Raw genomic sequence first — 16,017 nt, 5'->3', positions numbered from 1 at the left:
TATTTTAATGTATAAGTCTTTTTCCTTTGTGGTTTCCAGGTTCTATGTCATTCTTATGAAGACCTTCTCCGTTTGATATCATAAAAATAATTCTCTGTTTTCTTCTACTTGGTTTCATATTTTACATTTCAATCTTTGTTCCGTCATAAATTCCCTTCAGTGTAAGATGTGAGGCAAGAATCCATAAATTTTTTCTAAATAACTACCCAATTATCCCAATATCATCATCTTTTCCAACTCACTTGAAATGTCTCCATTACCATAATCTATATTCCCAAGTATATTTGTGTCAATTTCTGAATTTTTTATGTTCCATGGAAACTTTTTTTTTTTTTTTTTTTGACTGCGTTAGGTCTTCATTGCTGCAGGCAGGCTTTCTCTAGTTGCGGTGAGCAGGAGCTACTCTTCATTGTGGTGCGCGGGCTTCTCATAGCGGTGGCTTCTCTTGTTGCGGAGCATGGGCTCTAGGTGTGTGGGCTTCAGTAGTTGTGGCACGTGGGCTCAGTAGTTGTGGCTCGCGGGCTCTAGAGTGCAGGCTCAGTAGTTGTGGCTCATGGGCTTAGTTGCTCCGTGGCATGTGGGATCTTCCCGGGCCAGGGCTCGGACCCGTGTCCCCTGTACTGGCAGGTGGATTCCTAACCACTGTGCCACCAGGGAAGTCCCCATGGGAAGGTTTTAAACTGGTACAGGACATGATCTGATTTCCATTTTTTTTTTTTTTTTGCGGTACGCGGGCCTCTCACTGTTGTGGCCTCTCCCGCTGCGGAGCACAGGCTCCGGAAGCGCAGGCTCAGCGGCCATGGTTCACGGGCCCAGCCGCTCCGCGGCACGCGGGATCCTCCCGGACCGGGGCACGAACCCGCGTCCCCTGCATCGGCAGGCGGACTCTCAACCACTGCGCCACCAGGGAAGCCCTGATTTCCATTTTTAAAACCTGTGGTGTCACAATCACTTCAATGTGGAAATTAAAAAAGAATAAATTTATTTATTTACTTTTGACTGTGTTGGGTCGTCGCTGCTGTGTGGGCTTTCTCTAGTTGCGGTGAGCCAGGGCTACTCTTCATTGCGGTGTGCAGGCTTCTCATTGTCGTGGCTTCTCTTGTTGTGGAGCACGGGCTCTAGGCGCTCAGTCTTCAGTTGTTGTGGCACGTGGGCTCAATAGTTGTGGCTTGCGGGCTCTAGAGCTCAGTCTCAGTAGTTGTGGCACACGGGCTTAGTTGCTCCACAGCATGTGGGATCTTCCCAGGCCAGGGCTCGAACCCGTGTCCTTTGCACTGGCAGGCAGATTCTTAACCACTGCGCCACCAGGGAAGCGCTGGAAACTTTTATTATGGAAGTCTCTGATGTGCTTTGGGAGCCCAGGAGCGAGAAGAGGTGTGAGAGGTATTTTAGGTGTAAGGCACTGCCTCAGCAAAGGTATGGAGAGTTAACAGGAGAGTCCAGATGGGATGGCTAAGAGGGAATGGTAGCAAAGGAGACTGAATGTAAACATGTATCTGCGTGTGCAGGACACTAAATAGGCACTGGAGGAGCCAACCAGGCTTTTTGAACAGAAAGGACGTGAAGAGATTTATATTGGGGGAAGATAGAGCCTTTGGGGAAGGGAACTTTGCAATATTTATCAAGAGCCTTAAAAATAGCTCTGGAAAGATCATTGAAAAATAATCTTTGATTGGAATTGAATTTAAGAAAAGAAGTGAAATGAAACCAAATTTTATCCACAGAGATGTTTATACTAGGTTATTTATAACACAGGAAAGAAAAATTAAAACTGAGAATTCAGTAAATAGGGTGATACTTTAAATGGGTTAAATTCACACATATTTAAAGATGGGGAAAAATGCTCAAAACATAACACTTTGTAAAAAAAAAAAAGGTTACAAAGCTATACTGAGACTTATTCTAATTTATTTAAAAATGTACATTACATGCAACATATATTAGAAAGAATTATGCCAGGATGCAAAAAGGTGATTATTGCTACATAATCAAATTATGGATGATTTTATTTTCCTTTTTATAATTTCTATATTATCTAAACATGACTATTTTCTTTTAATTGGAAAGCATTGTTTAAAAAACACATTTGCTGAGATTTAGATGATGAGGAGATGCTTATGGTGTAATATTAAGTGAAAATAAAAGTATACAAAATTAGATGTGTGACATGATCTCAACTCTAAATGCCATGTATAGGAAAAAAGGCTGGGAAATCAATGTGATAAAGACAAAAGAAAACTGGAGAAAGCCCTTGTGCAGATGCTAAAGAGGAATGGAAATAGAGTGGTCCATAAACCAGAGATTGAGGTAGATGCTCAACCTCACTAGTTATCAGGGAAAATGCAGATTAAAACCTCAGTGAGATATCATTTCACACCCACCAGATGGGCAAAAATGAGAAACTCTGCCTTTTTTGGTAGATGGTTATTCAGCAGTTGGTTGTGATTTCGGTGTTTTCGTGAGAGGAGGTGAGCTCAAGGTCTTCTGCTCTTGATGATGGCACACTACTGCTTCACCAGCAACTCCCTCACCTCGGCCAAGAAAATCTGATGAAATCAAGTGTGGTTCAAGAATATGGAATAACTTTGGAAAAATGGTATTGTTACCAAGTAGAATTGAAGATGCCTACAACCTATGACCCAGCCATTCTATTTTTTGATATGTGCTCTAAAAGAACTCTTAACACGTGTGAGATGCAGGTATAAGAATGTTTATAGCAGTATTACTTGTTTTAGCAAAAATATGGAAACTACCCAACTGTTAATTATAGCAAATGATGAACCAAATAGTAGTATGTTTTTACATAGTAATATGACACAGTGAAAAAATAAGCAGATTTAGCTATACACAGCACGAAAGAATCTTAGAAACATGTTGCATGAAAAACATTGCAAAAGAATAATGCAGTATGATTCCATTTATATATAGTTTGAAAACAGGCAAAATTAATTGACACACTGTGTAGGGTTTGTGGTAGCCTGCCACCTCCAAGAAGGCTCCCAAAGATCCCTGCCTCCTGGTATTCACACCTTTGTGTAGTCCCCTCCCACAATGTTCTGTGTGATTGATAACAAATGGCAGAGATGATGGCATGCCTCTCTTTCTCTCTCTCTCTTCTATCTCTCTGTCTCATCATTCACTCTGGAAGTAGCCAGCTGCCATGTTGTGAACAGCCATGGAGAGTAACAGTATGGAGAGGCCCATGTGTAATGAGAAACTAGATCCTCCCGCCCCACCGAGCCTTCAGATGACTCAGCCAACAGTTGACTACAAACCTTATTTGAGACCCTGAGACAGAACCACTCTCTTAAACTGAATTCCTGACCCTCAGAAACTGTATGAGATAAGAATGCTTGTCATTGTAAGCTCCTAAGTTTGGAGGTAATCTGTTCTGCAGCAATAAGTAGATAATTCATACAGGGAAATATATCTATGTGGTAAAATTATAAAGAAGTATAAGGGAATAATCAACACAACATTCAAGATAGCCATTGCACCTTCACAGGGGAGGGTCCAGGATGAACCAGGGAACAGGATAAAGTTGGGAGCTTGAAAGAGAATAGAAATGTTCTTCTTATTAAATTAAATCTTATGTATGTGTACAGAATGTGTTGCCTTACTATTCTTTATACCTTTCATTCATTTTACATATACATACATTTATATTTGTATCTGCTCAGTATCTAATAAAATCAGTTTATTAGATTTGAAAGACTAGAAGGAAATACACTTAAATGCGAAGAGTGGAGAGGTTGCTTCTAAAGACTAGGTTATAGCTATTTTTTGGTTCTTTATTATTTTCTATATTTGCCAAATATTACAAACAAGTAGGCAATACTTTTGAAATGAAAAAATTTTAAATATATAAACACACACACATATGTAAAATACAAAAATGCATGCGTGTATAGATACAGATATATGAGAGTTTGTATTTGCATTAAAAGCCTTTGAAAGATTCACACTCATCTTTTAACACTAATTTTTAAACTGAGGAGTGGGATTGACAATGGGGTAGGGTGGAAGGCTTAGGGCATTTTCACTTTTTAGTTCATACATATTTATAAACTCATATGGATCTGGCTGCAGATCTTAACACTGCTGTGTGACCTTGAGTAAGTTATGTCACCACTTTTGGGTTTTTTTTTTTTTTTTTTTTTGCAGTACACAGGCCTCTCACTATTGTGGCCTCTCCCGTTGCGGAGCACAGGCTCTGGACGTGCAGGCCCAGCGGTCACGGCCCACGGGCCCAGCCGCTCCGCGGCATGTGGGATCTTCCCGGACCGGGGCACGAACCCGTGTCCCCTGCATCGGCAAGCGGACTCTCAACCACTGCGCCACCAGGGAAGCCCTATGTCACCTCTTTTGAGCCTCGGCTTTTTTCATCTGGAAATTGAAAATAATAGCACCTACCTGGTAAGGGTGTTGCAGTGATTAAATAAAGTAATAAATATACAGCACCTAACATATATTCTCACTCTGTCATAAGCGTGTATAATATTTGTAATTTAAAAACTTTTTTAACATAGAAAAAGTCTCCAATATTAAAGTAGTTTGACATAGGCCAGGGCCCACTGCAAATGGAGAGGATGGAATTTCAAGTGATTCCCCTCTTCCAACTCCCAGAAGAAGACAAAGGCACCTCTTGAGTCAGGCTACCACTTACCTTACATGAGCTTATTGAAAAAAACCCCTGCATCAGTAGTTCCTTTCTATCCCCCCATCCCCCATCCCCTGGCAACCAATAATCTAATTTCTGTCTCTATGGATTTGCCTATTCTGGAAATTTCATATGAATGGAATCATACAATATTTGTCCTTTTGAGTCTGGCTTCTTTCACTTAGTGTAATGTTTCAGGTTCATCTATGTTGTATGTATCGATATTTTATTCCTTTTATTGAAGAATACTATTCCATTGTATGGATTTACCACATTTTATTTACCTACTCATCAGTTGGTGGATACTTGGGTTGTTTCCTATAATTCATCGCTTTTAATCAATGTGTGCTAAGGCGTCTGTAATCCTTCCTCCAAAATGGATTACACATCAGCTAGGAAGGAAGAGACCAGGACACCCACAGAGATCCCTGTGTTTGGTTGGAGGGGAACTGCAGAAGACAGATCCTTTTGATGACTGTCACCAATGACTCACACTTGCAACTTTCTCCAGGGGGTGTCCTTGGGTGATCACAGCCACCTTGCCTGGAGGTGTCTGAGGGTTACGTCGCTACTGAGAGCCAGTGACCAGCTGTTGTCTGTTCTCCACGAAGCAGGAGGTCTCCAGTGAGCTGGAAGGCAGGTCCAGATTTCTGGCCTGGTGACCACAGGTTGGATGGTGGAGGGAGTGACGGACATGGAATGAAGAAGATTTGGAAGGGGCAGGAGTAGACGTTGGGTCTTTCCCTCTCACTTTTTAAATCTAGAGCTTGTCTCCCCCTCCTCTCTCCTTTGCAGACTTCTCTCCCCTTCTATAATAAGAAATAATAAATTCAAAGCAAACAAGTAACACATGGATATATTCTTTAAAAAAAATTAAAGATAAAGATCCAATTATCTATCCTTTCTGTCCACGAGTCCTGTTTATCTCCTCCCCTCTGAAGTTCCCACTCTTGTCAGGTTGTTGTGAATTCTTCCATACCTTTCTCTCTATATACACATGCATGTTTAGGAGAGGTAATATAGGGCAGTGGTTAAGGGTTTGGCCTCTAGAGCTGGCCTCCTTGGGTTCAAATATTGGCTCTGTCACATACAAATTATGTGACCTTGGAGAAGTTGTCTAACCACTCTGAGTCTCAACTTCCTCAATCTATAAAATGGAAATATAACATTACCTACCTCACAGGGTTATTGTCAGGATGAAATGAGTTAACTATGTGCACAGTACTCCAAACAGTGCCTGGCATATGGTAAGTGCCAGGTAAGTGCTAGCTGTGAATACTTAATCACACCCATGGGAAAAGTGGTACACTGTTTTGCATATTTTTTAAAAACATAATGATCAACTATACTTCAGTAAGAAAATATAGTTCTTAAAGTTCAGAAAAAAAAACCCATAATCAATCAGCAGTTTGTGTTTTAACTCAAAATGTGTCTCAAAGATATCTCCATATCAGTCCAGATCTATCAAACTCTTTTTTTAAAAATTTATTTATTTATCTTTGGCTGCATTGGGTCTTCGTTGCTGCATGCGGGTTTTTCTCTAGTTGCGGCGAATGGGGGCTACTCTTCGTTGTGGTGCGAGGGCTTCTCATTGTGGTGGCTTCTCTTATTGTGGATCATGGGCTCTAGGTGCGCGGGCTTCGGTAGTTGTGGTGCACGGGCTTAGGTGCTCGTGGCATGTGGGATCTTCCCGGACCAGGGCTCGAACACATGTCCCCTGTATTGGCAGGCGGATTCTTAACCACCGTGCCACCAGGGAAGTCCCCAACTCTTTTTGAACTGATGCTTAGTATTCCATCCTATAGACAGTTTATTGAACAATCCCCCTCTACTAATGGACCATTAGGTGGTTTCCAATTTTTCACAACTACAACGCAGCAGCCTACTAATTGTTTTCCCTATTTCCACTCTTGTTCCCCTTCCCCCTGTTTTCAGCACAGCAGCCAGAGTTATCCCATTAAAAGTAGAGAGTAAATCAATGCTCAAAACCCTCCCAGGACTCCCACCTCATTCAGAGTAAAAATCAGCTTCCTTCCTAAGGCCCAGTTGGTCTGCATCCTGCCCCAGGATATCTCTGGCCTCATCTCCTGATACTCTTCTCCTTGTCCATTTGATCCAGTCACCCTGACTTCCTTCTAAAACATGCCTCTCTGCTCCTGCCTTTGCACTTGCTGTTCCCTCTGCCTGGAATATTCTTCCTTCAGATATCTGCATGGCTTACTCCTTCACCTCCTTCAGGTCTTTGTTCAAACGTCCCTGAACTACCCTATTTATAATTGCAAACCCCTTTCACATGGATAAGGCCAAAAGAGTAATGACTGAGGGACTTCCTTCGTGGTCCAGTGATAAAGAATCCACCTTCCAATGCAGGGGACGTGGGTTCAATCCCTGATCCGGAAACTAGGATCCCAAGTGCCATGAGGCAACTAAGCCCGCCCGCCACAACTACTGAGCTCCCGCTCCTCAACGAGAGGGCCTGCATGCCACAAACTACAGAGCCCACGTGTTCTGGAGCTCGCTTGCCACAACTAGAGAGAGAAAGACCCGCACGCCACAACTAGAGAGAAGTCCACACGCAGCAACGAAAGATCCCGCATGCTGCAACTGAGACCCAACACAGCCAAAGAAACAATAAAGAAAATAAATAAATAAATATATAAAATAAATCAACAACAAAAAAAAGAGTAATGACTAAAATTGTGGAGAGTCTACCAGATATGTCTGCACTTCCTTCCAGGTCTAAAATTCTGCTTTGGTGATTTCAGACCTTGAAGTCTCCCATTCGTAAATAATGGGAACTTGAGACCCAGCCTACAATACAATGAATGCAGAAGGAATGAAGAGAGGAATCTTTTGGGCCAGGCTTACCTCTTGTTAATCTGGAAGGACTTGGGAAGTTCTTGCACGCATCCTGGCCTCCTGGCATTGCCTCATACACTCATTCTCTCACTGAGCACTTTCTGCCTAGCAGGCCCTGGACACAGCACAGCTTTGATACCCCTTCCCTCCTAATATAAAGCAAGTACCTTTACCTCCACCCCTACCAGTGGCCCTGCCCGTACCTTGAGGTCGGTGGGCAGCCACAGCCTAGGCAGACCCTGCCCTCCCTTTGTCCCTGTCCAGCCCTCCTTTCCTCCGCTTCTTGTCATGGCTTTGCATTTATCATCTCTTATTACAAGACATTATTTACTTATTTATTTATTCACCTTGTTTAGTGTCTGTCTTCTCCACTAGAATGTCAGCTCCCTGAAGACAGAGATTTTGTCTGTCTTTTCACTGCTATATCCCCACATTTATCACAGCGACTGGCACCTTGTACGTGCTCAGTAAATGCTGCAGTGACTGTGCCTCTGTTTCTCTGTGTGAAAGTTGATAAGTGTGTCTCTTGGAACTAAACCTAGAAATAGAAGTGCTAGGTTACAGGGCACACATGTTTGACATTTTAAATACGTGTTGCCAAGTTGCCCTTTAAAGCAGCTGAACCCATCCTTTTTCCCAACCTTCTGAGTTACCTTGTAAATCCTTGATACCATCAAACTTTTAATTTTGGTCAGTTTGATAGGTGAAAAATGGTACTTCTTTGTTTAAATTAAGCTTAAAATTTAATTTCAGTATTACTACTGAGGCCAAGCACCTTTTCATTTCTTTAATGGCCAGTTTTGTTTCTTCTTCTAAGAATTGCCTATTTTCCCCATTTTTTCCCCCTATTGAGCTTTTGTCCTTTTCTCACTGATTCTTAGGAGTTTTTGTTGTTGTTGTTTACATTTTAGGTTCTAATACTTTGTTACATGTGTTGGAAATATTTTATCCTTCAGTTTTGTTTGTTTTTCTTTTGTCAAACAGAATTTTAAAATTTTGGTTTGGTCAGTCTTTTCCTTTATGTCTTAGTTTTCCCCTTATGTCTTACTTAAAAATTTCCTACACGATGTCATAAACATATATTTTAACTTAAAAATTTTAATTTAAAAAAGTTTATTTACTTTGGCTGCACTGGGTCTTAGTTGCGGCACGCGGGAACCTCACTGTGGCATGCAGAATCCTCAATTGTGGCATGTGGGCTTTCCTGGTTGCGGCATGTGGGCTCATAGTTGTGGCATGCAGGTTCTTTAGTCGCAGCATGCATTTGGGATCTAATTCCCTGACCAGGGATGAAACCCTGGCCCCCTGCATTGGGAGCGTGGAGTCCTACCCACTGGACCACCAGGGAAGTCCCTAAAATTTTTAATTTTTAAATATCTTCAGGGTTTTAATTCATCTGAAATTTGTTTTTGTAAATGGTGTTGGATAAAAATCTAACATAATATTTTCCCCAAATGAAAAGCAAATGTCCTAACTCCATTATTTGTTTCCATCTGATGTGAAATTCTACTCAGCATTTACTAAATTCTGATATACATGCGCCTGTGTCTGAACTCTTAAATTCTTCCACTGATCTTTTGTTGTTAAAATTTTTCTATGCTAATACCCTGCTTAAAAATTTTTTGGAAGATTTCAAATGCATATATGTATGTGTATGTATATATGTATCTTGAACCTGTCACTCAGTTTTAGCAATTATCAATTTGTGGCGAATCATGTTTCATCTATACTCCCATCTACTTCCCTTCCTGGCATATTCCAGATTATTTTGAAGCAAGTTCTAGAGTCATTTCATCCTCATCATTTCCATGTGTATCTCTAAAAATAAGGAATATTGAAAAACAAAGACAAACAAAAAGACCCAACTCTTGTTGTTTTTTTGTTTGTTTTTGTTTTTTCTATTTATTTTTTGAAGAAACTAGATCTTTTGTCCTGTAGAGTTTTCTCGTCTGGATTTTGTTGATTGTATCCCCATAGACTCAACTGACGATACTTCTTAAATTACTATAATTTCGTAGTATGTTAATATTTGTGAGATCTGTTATGGCGATTGCCCCCTATTATTTTTCAAAATTCAGATGCCACTTCTTGTGCTTTTTTTCTTCCATGTGAATTTTAAAATCAACTTGGCAAATTCCATGACAAAACCTATTGCGATTTTCATCGGAATTGCCTTGAACTTTTAATGTGGAGAATTTACAATATTAGATCTCCCCATCCATTAATAAGGTCTATAGCTTAATTATTTTTATAGTTATTCAACGAAGTTTTAAAATTTCCCGTAAAGGTCTTAGGCTTATTTTTAAAAACTTTGTTGCCTTTTTTGTTATTATGAACGTTGATCTTTTTGTTCTTGTTGTTGCTATTATCTTCTAATTGACTATTGATGATATATAGGATCAGACGTTCTTAACTCAAATCCCATCTCCTCTACTTAAAAAATGTGATCTTAGATAAGTTTACTCAACTTCTGTGAGCATTTGTTTTCTCTTCTACAATACGAGGGTAATAGAGCCAAAGATGCAGACGGCATTAAAAGTGAAAGCCCAAGCCTTCAAAACGCCGCCGGCTTTAGCCAGTAACATTGGGGCGTGGACTGGATAAAGAGTTTGAGAGACTCCTTCACGATTGGCAGAGAATCTGGGGGCGAGACTATGTTGCTTGCAGGGGACTCGATGTTAAAACGAAGTGAATTCCTAAGAATAATCAAAGGCACGATGCACAACTACAGGGAGAATTATAAACTAATGAAGAATTTCCTTCCGTGAAAGTTTTGGAGAGGTTCAGGACGCGCGCCGACCTGTTACCTAAATAGACTCCCTCTCTCTTCAGTGGGTAGTACCACCTTTCCCAAACAGTCTGTAGCCGAGCATTCTGGGCTTTGTGGTAATTTCCTCTTTCGAGTTGCTGCAGCCGGCTCACGCAGTCGCACTACATTTCCCAGGAGCCTCCGGGGCCGGTTGTTTGCTTGTCTCTCATCCTGACTTCCGGCCTCCCTACGATCTCTAGGGCCAATCGGAAGGCTGGGATAGCTGGTTCCCGGCACTCTGATTGGTGCGTTTGACTGGATAGTCTGGGTTCAAATTTTCAACGGTACTGAATGAGTCCCGCGGCGGGTCTTCCTGGCGGTCGGTTGTCAGCGCTGAGGCGAGGTGAGCCGAGGGGAGAAAAGGGGAGCAGCTGGGGCGCCGGGCAGCCTTCTCCCTGATTTCCAAGTGGCTGGAGGTCTCCTCCTCGAGGGCTCAGCTTCTGGGACGGTGTGCTGCTGGGGCGCCGACCTGACCCGCAGAGCAGGAGCCGGGCTTCCGGCTACCCTTCCCTTCATGACAGGATTTCCACGGCCGGACCGGGACTAGCGGGCTGTGTCTCCAGGTAGAGGCGGAGGCCGGCGTGGGAAATAGGTGGAAGGAGGAGTGGGGGGAGGTTGTGCGCTAAGGATAACGGTAACGACAACTATATTATTACCCAGCACACATGAAATAAGCGTTTACCGGACCAAGCACTCTGCGTTTTCTCGTTTAATTTTCGCCCCAATCCAGTGAAGTCGGTGCTAGTCTTAGCCCTCCTTTATAGGAGGGAAACTGAAGCCCGTAATCTAGATACATTTCTCGAAATGGTTGATACAGTAGCCCTACCCGCCCTCAAGACGTGTGGCATTTGGTGGAGGAAAAAGATGTGGCCACAAACTACATTTCAAAACTGTTGTGTAAGATAGAAAGGTAAATGAGGTGAGAACATAATTGAGGGCGAGTTTAATTCCACTTGGAGTTGTCTTTCTATTTGGGGATTTAAAATTCATTCTGTTTTATCCCTTCTGCCCAGCCCTCCCCCTTTGTGTGGTATCACTAGGTATTACTGCTTTTCTAATTTCCTGTTCTAAAACACTTATAGATCGGAGAGGGAAGGAAAAGTGAACCAGGCTGTAATATTGTAGGATTGTTTTTCTCCCTGGTTTCTTGATACATGGTTTCTTTTTCTCGCCTACAATTTCCTAGTACTTAGGTACCAAGGACTTGCTCCCTATCAGTCCTGCTTAGAACAAGACAGCATCTGCGTGCTCTGCTGATTTTGCTTTAAGACCATCACTTGGAGTTCTCCCTGGTTCAGCCTTACCTTGTCTTGACATTCTATGGCCTTTCAATTTGTCTCACTCATCAGATGTCAAAATTCAAACTGTTTGCTGCAATACTAATGATATTTTTGTGTTGTGGCCTCAGTGTATCACCCCCTGTCAAGCCACCTCTAAATCAAACTTAAGTTGTTTTGGAGTTGTACTGTGGGTGTGTCAATTCAGTATTAAGTTGGCACTCTTGGGATCAAAATTATTGTGGCTCCCAACTCACTTAGCTAATTAATTGACCTTTGAGGTTGTACTGTGTGCCCAGTATTAGATACTGTGTGTATACAGATGAATGGTTTCTGGTATGTTTGAGGCCAAAAGTCAGATTCAAATTGACAAGTGACAATTAGAACAAGACAAGAAAGCATCTGAGTGCTCTATTGTTTTGTATTGTAAGCGCCCTGGCAGTTTAGAGGTGAGGCTTAAAACAGGCAAGGGTGGCTTTGTGAAGCAGGTGGGACAGAAACCGTTCTTGATAAGGAGAGTCTAGTTAGACAGGAACCAGAACAGTCTTGGTGCATGGAAGTCACCCATTCAATATCTGTTGAATTGGAAAGACAAGAAGGCATTCTCTAAATTGACTACAAAATTTCAGGTATGAAAAACTGGATATATTGAATTAGATTGGTAAATTTGTTTAAACTTTCAAATCATTTAAAGAAAATAGTTATTTTGGCCCACCTTATGCTTAAGTCTGTGTATTCCAACCTTAATAAAGTTAGTTTATCCTGCAGCTGCAATTAAGCTTCAATGGGAGACAGGATTACGTGGGAAGGTCCTTCATTTCTTGTTTAGGTATCAGGAGAGGTTCAGAATTCACCTATATTTCCTATATGTATTTTTTCTTCAGCCTTTCCTGGGTCTCTTCCCTAATTCTTTTTGAATTGCTTGGGAAGAAAGGAGGAGGAGAGATTTAAATGTCCTTTGGCAAACTGAGTTTTCTTTGCCATGGGTAAAGGTAGGAAGCAGAATTTACTACAGGGAGATTGAACAGGCCAATCAATTCTTTTTTAATAAATTTATTTATTTATTTTTATTTTTGTCTGCGTTGGATCTTTGTTGCTGTGCACAGGGTTTTCTCTAGGGGGACGACTCTTCGTTGCAGTGCGCGGGCTTCTCATAGCGGTGGCTTCTCTTGTTGCAGAGCACGGGCTCTAGGCGCGCGGGCTTCCGTAGTTGTGGCTCCTGGGCTCTAGAGTGCAGGCTCAGTAGTTGTGGCGCTTGGGCTTAGTTGCTCCGCGGCATGTGGGATCTTCCCGGAACAGGGCTCGAACCCATGTCCCCTGCATTGGCAGGCAGATTCTTAACCACTGCGCCACCAGGGAACAGGCCAATCAATTCTGTGAATAGATCTGTGTCTGAGACAGATCAGCAGCTAGGGTACTTTGTGAAAAAAGTACAGATAACTGGGAGGGGTTCTGTTTTTGTTTGTTTGCATAGAGAAACTTGATTATAGGGGGAAATTAAAGATTAGTGAGAAAGGTATAAAATTGTATGTAGGAGCATACTTTAGAAAATTTTTATAAAATGCTATTTCTACTTTTTAATTAATTTTTTAAAGCTAAGTTATTTTTTTTAATATTTATTATTTATTTATTTTGGCTGTGCTGGGTCTTAGTTGTGGCATGTGGACTTCTTAGGTGTGGCATACATACGGGATTTAGTTCCAAACCCCAGCCCCCTGCATTGGGAGCGTAGAGTCTTACACACTGGACCACCAGGGAAGTCCCTATTTCTAATTTTTTAAATTTAAAAAGGTAGTAGAAGTTTTTTCATATTTTGAGTGTGCCTACTCTTTGTCCTGATGTTTGAATAGGATAGAAGTGCACACTACAACCCCTTGATGTCAGTGTTCCTAAGTTTCAGGTTTCAGAAAGGTTGCTTTAAAGTGGGAGTATGTAACCACAGAGATACTGGGAAACAGCACATGTACACTAAAAAACTTGAAGAACATTTTTACACTAATGAAACAACAATCTTTTAAGAAGTCTGGCATCTGGGGGGATCCATGCTATTTAGACCTTAGCTCTCAGAAGCACTCTTTGGTTTTAAGAGTGGGTATCCTTGGTATTTTATAGCAGAGGTCCCCAACCTTTTTGGCACGAGGGGCTGGTTTTGTGGAAGACAGTTTTTCCACGGACGGGTTTGGGCGGGGGTGGGGTGGGTGGGGCATGGTTCAGTTGGTAATGCAAGCGATGGGGAGCGGCAAATGAAGTTTCGATCGCTCACCTCCTGCTGTGCAGACTGGTACTGGTACGTGGCCTGGGGGTTGGGGACCCCTGTTTTATAGCTCCTTCTGTTCTCTGTTAACCTTTTTTACTACAAAGAACTTGAACCTGTTTCATCACCTTTCTGCTTCTTCCAGGTTCTTGATAAGAAGTACTTTCTAGACTTCAAGATTTCAGAAGAGAGGTTAAAGAGTATATTACAACTTTGAGTCAAGCCTGTAGACAGGTGGACTGACAGACGGATTAAACCACAGGTAAGGCTGTATCCACAGTATTACATTAAAAAGGAATAAGGGGGACATTAATATATTAGCTTCAAAATTCTTTAAATAACTTTAGCTTATCTTTAGAAAGTAACACTTATTTTGGAAGAAAATTTATTTAATATATAAAAGCAAAAGAAAATAATGTCACCCAATATCCTACCTCTCAGATAAACTATGGCTAGCATTTTGATAGATTTCTTTCCAAATTTTGGAGGGTATCTATATTTGGTTTTAAGAACCATGCTCTAATAACCTTCATTTTTTTTTCATTTAATAATTAGGTTATGAAAAATTTTTCATTTCATTAAAATTTTCTATAACATAATTTTAATGGCTATATATTATTCCATTATATCGTTCTACCATAGTATTTTACCCAGTGGAACCATTGGTCAAAAAGAATGCATATTTTAATTTTTTTAACTTTTAAAATTTATTTATTTATGGCCATGTGACATGTGGGATCTTAGTTCCCCAACCAGGAATTGAACCCATGCCCCCTGCATTGAAGGTGCGGAGTCTTAACTGCTGGACTGCCAGGGAAGTCCCAAAGAATGTGTATTTTTAAGACTTTGGTACGTAACACCAAATTGCTTTATAGGAAAATTGTGCTGATTTACATATCCACCAGCAGTGTATGTTCACACAGGCACAATTTTTTATTTTTAAAATATATTATAGATTCAAATGGTGCAAAAATCAAAATAATATAAAAAGGTTTATAGTTAAAAACCTTCCAACCCTCTCATTGTCTACCTCACTCCCTGCCACCTCATTGATTATCACTTTTTTAGGGTGTGTGTGTATGTGGGTGTGTCTCTGTCTGTCTGCTTTCCAAACCAGATACCTTTTGAGGGATATAAATCTCTACAAGATTGAATGATTGAGATTTGACTAGGATTGTAACCTCCTGTAGCCCCATTGTCAACCCTTACAAACTCTTTCAGCTTCTTACTTTTGGAACGTCAGAACACTTTGGTATTACAGAGATCTGTGTCGTTATTTGGCCTAGAGGTAAATGGCATCTTTGATTTCTATCCAGGTCCTGTTAGTCATGTAAGAGTGGATTATGGTTTATAGAGTTCTGTGGATGAATAAAAAAAAGCAGAACTGAATTTATAATCCTTCAAAAACAGTGATATGAAACTCACAAGTTTGGGAGGAAAATGGTAGAAAAATGTATTTGCTTGAGACTTCTGGACAGTGATGAATTAGAACAAGTGTCCGTGTGTCCTGTGCTGACTTCTAAGTGCTTGGAGAGTGAGAGATTGTCACTGGACTTTAAAATGACCCAATTTTGGAAGCTTCATAGATCTGTTTCTGTAAATAGATCCGATTTCATCATAGAAGTTAGCAAACAAATGTGGAAACACGAAGTCCATTAACTTCCTTCAGACTTAGTTTGTGACTTTGATGAACAATTAAAATTGCTGTCTGTATTATGTTGCCATTTACTGTCTCCTACTAATCCTTATGTACAAGAAAAAAAAATGTAGGTGTTTTCTCCCTGGTTAAGATGACAATAACTCAACTCTAACTTGTGGTAGTGTAACAGGATCTCTTACCCCTTGTGAAAATAGGAGAGGGTGTCCCTGGGGAAATGGCACTGCCTGGGATGGGACCTTTTTAACTAACTACACTTCTAATGAGGTCTTGCCTTACTCTGTTTATTCTATTACATTACCATTTATTTAACTCATGATTTTTCCTCCAGTAGAATTAGGCAATACACAGTTCACAAGCTTGTATAGTGAGGTACTTGAGATCATTTATCACACCAAAGTCTTCGTCTTGCTCAGGAGCTGCTAGTCTATTCCAACCTTGCTTAGAGTGCAGCCTTTTACAGCTTTCCTCCACCCGCTCTGAACCTGCACCTTTTGATTT

The 16,017-nt window shown here is 41.0% G+C and overlaps 1 protein-coding gene across 3 annotated transcripts in view; it reads left to right on the top strand.

The window, feature by feature from the left end:
- The first annotated feature begins 10,582 nt into the window (after positions 1-10,582).
- Positions 10,583-16,017, top strand: part of TPX2 (TPX2 microtubule nucleation factor) — a 55,889-nt gene continuing 50,454 nt past the window's right edge. For 2 of the 3 annotated variants that reach the window (XM_082645836.1, XM_082645834.1), the window contains exons 1-2: positions 10,583-10,671; positions 14,005-14,121. The gene's annotated coding sequence lies outside the window, so the exon portion shown is untranslated. The other variant, XM_082645835.1, reaches the window with a different exon arrangement.

This window comes from Mesoplodon mirus, assembly GCF_964341445.2.
Source record: "Mesoplodon mirus genome assembly, chromosome: 15".
Taxonomy (NCBI): Eukaryota; Metazoa; Chordata; class Mammalia; order Artiodactyla; family Ziphiidae; genus Mesoplodon; species Mesoplodon mirus.
The sequence above is the reverse complement of the archived record's forward strand: the minus strand, read 5'-3'. Positions and strand labels throughout refer to the sequence as shown.